This window comes from Lepidochelys olivacea (assembly GCF_965140295.1).
Source record: "Lepidochelys olivacea isolate rLepOli2 genome assembly, chromosome: 14".
Lineage (NCBI taxonomy): Eukaryota > Metazoa > Chordata > Testudines > Cheloniidae > Lepidochelys > Lepidochelys olivacea.
This window is the reverse complement of record NC_140424.1, coordinates 35788581-35795526: the sequence shown is the minus strand read 5'-3', so window position 1 is coordinate 35795526 and position 6946 is coordinate 35788581. Positions and strand designations below refer to the sequence as shown.

Below are 6946 nucleotides of genomic sequence, written 5' to 3'. Positions count from 1 at the left end.
TCTGCCATTTTGTTGCCCAGACACCCAGTTTTGAGAGATCCTTTTGTAGCTCATCACAGTCTGTCTGGGTCTTAACGATCTTTAGTAATTTTGTATCATCTGAAAATTTTACCACCTCACTGTTTACCCCATTTTCCAGATCATTTATGAATATGTTGAATAGGACTGGTCCCAGAACAGACCGCTGGCGGACACTACTATTTATCTCTCTCAATTCTGAAAACTGACCCTTTATACCTACCCTTTGTTTCCTGTCTTTTAACCAGTTACCAATCCATCAGAGCACTTTCCTTCTTATGCTGAGCAGCTTACCTGCTTAAGAGCCTTTGGTGAGGGACCTTGTCAAAGGCTTTCTGAAAATCTAAGTACACTATATCCACTGGATCACCTTTGTCCACATGCTTGTTGACCCCCTCAAAGAATTCTAGTAGATTGGTGAGGCATGATTTTCCTTTACTATAACCATGTTGACTCTTACTTAATAAATTAAATTAATCTATATGTCTGACAATATTGCTCTTTATTATAGTTTCAACCAGTTTTCCCAGTACTGAAGTCAGGCTTACAGGCCTGTAATTGCCGGGATCACCTCTGGAGCTCTTTTTAAAAATTGGCATCGCATTAGCTATCCTCCAGTAATCTGGTACAAAAGATGATTTAAATGATAAGTTACAGACTACAGTTAGTAGTCCTGCAATTTCACATTTGAGTTTCTTCAGAACTCTTGGGTGAATACCATCCAGTCCTGGTGACTTATTACTGTTTAATTTATCTATTTGTTCCAAAATCTCCTCTAATAATACCTCAATCTGGGATGGTTCCTCAGATCTGTCACCTAAAAAGAATGGCTTGCGTTTGGGAATCTCCCTCACATCCTCAGCAGTGAAGACCAATGCAAAGAATTCATTTAGTTTCTCTGCAATGGCCTTAAATGAGAGTTAAATGAGTGGGAGTAGCATTGCAGTGTGTACACCTTTGTAGTTAGGTCGACATAAGATGCCTTATTTCGACTGAACTTTGTAGTATAGACAAGGCCTTAGACCTGCCTCAGAACAGGGAACTGGACTAGATGACCAATCAAGGTTAAGTGGCCTGTTAACACTTTGCCAGTCAAACAGGCATTAGTGGGTTACAGACTGTTGCCTCTTATAATTTTAGGTAAAGGGAGTGGGAGTGAGGACTGAGATGCTCTCGCTATCCAATTCCACTGGGGTAGTGCAGAAGCCAGGAAAGTTCCCCACAATAATGAGACCATTCCCCCATTAACATAATTGGCATTGGAAACAGGATCCTATCCGTAGGATTTGCCCCATTGGTATACTGGTTGAATTCTGGTAGTACTGTCCAGGTCTGGGTCAGAAATCTATAAAGGCTGGAATTGAAGAACTAAACACACAGTTTTCTGAACTTCAGCACACATTACTGGACAGGCTGAAGCATTACGACAAGCTAGATCTGAGCAGCAAGAAGTTTTATCATTGGCTAAGGTGGTGAAAGACCAGCATGCTGATGCAGCTAAGAAGCCTCCTACCATTTATGTTCCATGAGACTGGAAGATATCTGAGTTCAATAGCTTGGCAACAAAGTCAGGGGACATCACAAAAGAAGACTGGATTAAGTCAGTGAAAGCAGATCTACAGGTGATGAGAACTGAAGATCATATGGATTTTGTGGAAGAGCATGGAAAAAGCCAGACCCGATCCATAGTGAAGTTCAGGGCAACAGCTGACAAGACAGATGTAGAGAAGACATTTCAGCTTCTCTTAGAAGAGTATGGAAACTTTGATGGGTTGGGTCACAGAGATCTCCTTGGGATTGTCACCTGATGTGCTGAAATCACCTCTGAGCCAGTCTTCCCTGCCAGCCCAGGCCCCCCAGAACCCTGCCTTGATGGACCAGACACACTAGCCTGCCCAACACAGACCCAGGGTCTGGGCTAAACCCCAAAGCTGCAGACTTTAACTGAAAACAGCTCAGCAAGTTACCTATTTCCAGCATCCAGACACCCAGCTCCCAATGAGATCCAAACCCCAAATAAATCCGTTTTACTCTGTATAAAGCTTATACAGGGCAAATGGATAAATTGTCCACTCTCTATAACACAGATAGAGAGATATGCACAGCTGTTTGCTCCCCCAGATATTAATCACTTACTCTGGGTTTATTAATAAACAAAAGTGTTTTTATTAAGTATAAAAAGTAGGATTTAAGTGGTTTCAAGTAATAACAGGCAGATCAAAGTAAGTTACTATGTAAAATAAAACAAAACACACCAGGCCAATTTAATACATTGAGGATCTAGTTACAAGTAATATCTCACCCTCAAAGATGTTCTGATAAGCATACTTCACAAACTGGATTCTTTCCTGGCCTGGGCCCAGTCTTTCCCCCTGGTACAGTCCTTGTTAGTTCCAGCTTACATCTCAGGTGGTAGACAGGGGTATTCTCCTGACTGGCAGCCTCTTGAACCAGCTGAAGACAAAATGGAGGGGTTTCCAGGGCCTTTTATATTCTCTGCCTAGTGGGAGGAAACCCCTTTATTCCTTTGTAAGATTACAGCAGCTAGATGGAGTTTGGAGCCACATGGGCAAGTCACATGTCCATGAATGATTGAGCTTTCTGCAGGCCCTCGCCATTGTTTACATGTTAGCTTAGCACATGTGGACTGGTGTCTCCCACAGTCCATTGTTAGTCAAGTACTTCCAATTTACCTGAATAGTCTCTTCAAAATAGGTTGGCTCACCCTCCCTTATGTGTTTCCCACAGCAAACACTTAACATATAAGAATAGAGCCAACGCTCATAACTTGAAATATAAAAATGATACATGCATACAAATAGGATGAATATATTCAGTAGATCATAACCTTTTCAGAGATATGTTACATGGCATACTTAGCATAAAGCATATTCCAGTTATCTCATATTCACATTCATAAACATATTTCCGTAAAACATATGGAGTGCAACATCACAGAAACAAAGTGCCCATTGGAACCAGACTCAAGGAATTCTACAAGCTGACACAGAATCCAGGTGAGACCATTTGGACCTACACATACAACCTTCAGGAGAGAATGAGTAAGCTGAAGCGCTGGGACCCACAAAGAGTTCCAGAGAGAGATATGGTCCTGAAAGAGCAGCTGGTGCTGGGGCTCTGGGATGACTCCCTCTGCTGTGAAATGAAGAAGAGGTTTAAAGAAGAGACCATTAAGAAGTTCCATGAACTCGTGCCAGCTGCCATTACATGGTCCAAAGAAGAGGAAGTTCCTGTGGAAGAGATGGACAAACCTAATACCTGTACACAAAGTGGAGGCCTAGTGAATGCAGCTACCAGGGAAAAGGCCCTGCCTCAAACACAGTTAACACTGGAAAGTTTAAATGAAGCTGTTCAGAACCTGGCTGAAGGAGATGACTGAGGTGATGAAAGCTAAAATCTCCCCAGTACACCGAAGTATCCAAGGGCACTGATATCCTGAAAATCTCCACTGAAGGATGAGCAGGGAAGGTACATTTGCTACACTTGTGAAGGGCCAGGGCATACTAGCCGAGAATGTCCACTGAGAAGGAGACCAGAATGCCAGGCACTCAAAACCAAAACTCATTCCTGATGCCCCATCTACAGTAGAAGCCCAAGCAGTGGCAGAAGGATTCCTAGGCCTGTCCTTGGTGGAAAATCACTCTGCAGACAGTGCTGGAAGAAACATGAACAGTGCCAGGATATGTAGTGACTTCTGTGAGTGAGCATTTGGAGACTGTTTAACTGCTGAAGGACTTATAGCAGGGGTGCAGACCAGATGTTTGTTAGATACTGGCTCAGAAGTCACCACCGTTACTGAGTCGCATTTTAAAAATATTTGAAGGACAAGGAGCTGACCATGCACAGCACACGGTTTGTACATCTAACAGCAGCTAATGGAATGACAATCCCAGTGGTAGGGTGCCTTGAGACAGACATAGAGAACCTGGGTCAGACACTGCCAGGAAAATGCATCTTCCTCCGGAAAGACAAGGTCTCCGAAGGAAATCATATGGGAGATGGAGTCCCCGAGATTCTAGGGATGCACATCATTAGTGAGCTGAAGGAGCTACTGTTGCCAGGAGAAGGAACCAGGAGGATGAACTGTCATAGGCACTTTAAGAAGAATGCTGTGCAGAGTAGGGTACTGGCTTGAGCAGAGAGACGCCATTCCCTGGGCCCCTTGGGCAGATTGGAAATGTGAAAGTGGCTGGAAGACAGAAGGTGGCTATTCCTCCCTGGAGAGGGAAGATCCTTGATGAATGCTGCCGGGTACCAGGAAATACGGATGGATATCAAGTGCTTGTAGAGCCCGCATCTTGGGCAAGCCTACCTAATGGGTTTCAGCCAGCCAATGTACTGACAAATGCCATGAAAGGAAGAATACCAGTGAGTCTTCTTAACTCAAGTGTGAAGGCTGAAGGGTTGTATCCTCGAATTAGAGTTGCTGAGGTGTACCAGCCTGAGGAAGTGGTTCCTCAGGTGGAGATGACCTTTGAAAAGAATGAAGATGAGAAGACAAGAAGAGAGAAAGAAGAACAAATTGCCAGTTGCAGTTCAAGCAGAGCTCCAAGAGTTGATTCCTGTCACAGATGGTTATTTAGGGCTTGTCTATACTACCACTTACTTTGGTATAATTCACCTCGCTCAGGGGTGTGAATAAGCTACCCCCCGGAACAATGGAAGTTACTTTGATCTCAGCACCATTGTAGAGAGCACTATATTGGTGGAAGAATTTTTCCCACCGACACAGCTACAGCCTCTCATAGAGGTGGAGTTTTATGCCCACATGAGAGCTCTCTCCCATCGGCATAGAATGTCTTTATTAGACGTAGAGCTTCTAGTGTAGACTAGTTCTTAAGCATGTTGCTAGAGAAGCATCAAAAAGTCTTTTCTATGGATGAGCTGACCAATTTGGAGAACTGGGTCAAAGGTCACCATGACAGGCTGAAGACAACCTGTGAAGTTGCTCCCAGCACAATGCAAGAAACAGCCCAAAGTAGGAAGAGGACTTCTGATCACAAGACCAGTGGGGCTCTCATCAGACCTGGTGACCATGTACTAGTTCGTAACCATAGATACTGGGGATGTAATAAAATACAGGACAAGTGGGAGTCAAATCTCCACATTGTACTTGCTCACAACAACCCTGAGCTGCCAGTTTACACTATCCGGCCTGGAGGAGGAGATCCCGAAAGAGTAGTGCCTAGGGACCAACTAAAACATTGCACTCTTAGTCCGATTGGGGACCAAAGGAGGCACAGATCAGCATACCTCAAGGATACTGATATCAGTGTGAGTGTGGTTCTAGTCACATAAACTGAGTCCCAAGGAGAACAGAGTAGAGCAAACCTAATGACAATGGCCAGATCCGTCAAATTGACCCAGTGTTACTCGGGGACGGGGAATAGAAAATATGGGTAATAAAGATGGTACCAGGGAACTAAAAAAGGTGAAACACCCATTAAATTTACAGATGATTGTTATTCGTTTTGTGCATTATATTAATGAATGTTATCATGTATAAGATAAAGAAGTGGGCATAGAATGTTAAATATGTTCAATGTTTATATATATAAAATGCTTGTAAATGTTGTTAACGTGGGACCTGGATGTGCTGGTGTGGACATTCTGGATGTGGCAGAAAGGGGGAATGTAGAGGCTGTTGGTCCTGTACTGAAACTTAGTGGAGGTTTGGCACTCTCCTGAAAGAAAGGGGAAAGGCTGAAGAGAAATTAAGATCCTAAGACTGGCAGTCCCCAGGGCCAATGTGGGAGAGGCCAAGGCTCCAGGTCAACCTGATTGACAGGGCAGGCCGGCCAATGAAGGAATCAGGAGCCCAGAGGACCATCCTCCATGTGAGCTGGAGCTGCCTGACCTAATCCGTCACAATTAGCTACCCCTGTACGAGAGGACGATAGAGGTGAGAGGTAGAAAATTGTGACGGATGATTGATAGCCTGTCACAATTGGCTACTCCTGGACCAGAGGATGGGAAAGCTAAAAAATTGTGAGGTGTACCTCATCTGTCATAATTTACTACCCTGAGACCAAGGAGAAAGGAGGGGTAGCAAATTGGGACACGACACCATGGGTGTCAGTAACTGCTACAGGTCACAAACTCTGCTTGACTTTTCCAACATGGCATTTAGTATCAGTTGTGCAAGTCTGTCTGTATTGCTGGTCTTCAGACTGCCTTCACTGCATGCACGGACAATTCAGGGACTAAGTGTTCTCCACTTTACACGGTCTAAAGGCCAGGAGAATGTGGCCGATGCTTGCCCTAGAAACCAAAGGGAGGTTCGAAATGGGAGGGGGGTTGAATCCTTAGTGTTCTGTAGCATTTATATCTGCAGAAATTTCCAAAACTTCCATAACCCTGATTTTCTATGTGAGCTTTGTGATATTCCTGCCGCTCCTGAAATCTTCTCAGTGCACTTTTAACTCACTGGTGAATGGGAGCTATGCATCCGCCTCTGGTCCCGAGCCACAGAGTATATTAATCTTTTACACCTCTCTACTCATTGTCCACCCTCCTTCCTTCACCACCTGCTCCCTTTTCCTGCTGTTAAACAGGGTCATACAGACTGTAATCAGGTCACAAATGACACAGGATGAGGAGAAAGTTTAGTTACAGTGTTTCTCTGCACTGGGTGGGGAGATTGGGTGGGGTCAGATAAGTCAAGTAAATTATTTACCAGGCACTGGGAGAAATAGCAGCCAGTGAAGGTCTCGTGTCCTCCTGCTTGGCAATCAGTGTATTTCCACACTGGGGAGTAACCTGCATGTCACTGAGCTGCTTACATGGTGTAAACACAGTGTGGAGTGGACATCCCCATTTAATCACCAGGTTTAAAAGCCTGATTCTGCCTTTGAAGAGGGAGGAGAGTTTGGGGGCAAACAGGCTAAAATGACTGGATTTTGCCCCG

General features: G+C 44.4%; 1 pseudogene across 1 annotated transcript in view; it reads left to right on the top strand.

Annotated features, from left to right (window-relative positions):
- Positions 1–3076: 3076 nt before the first annotated feature.
- Positions 3077–6946, top strand: part of LOC311530275 (butyrophilin subfamily 1 member A1-like) — a 52641-nt pseudogene continuing 48771 nt past the window's right edge. The window contains exon 1 of the transcript in view: positions 3077–3299. The product of the transcript in view is annotated as a butyrophilin subfamily 1 member A1-like (transcript). The remainder of the gene's footprint in view (positions 3300–6946) is intronic.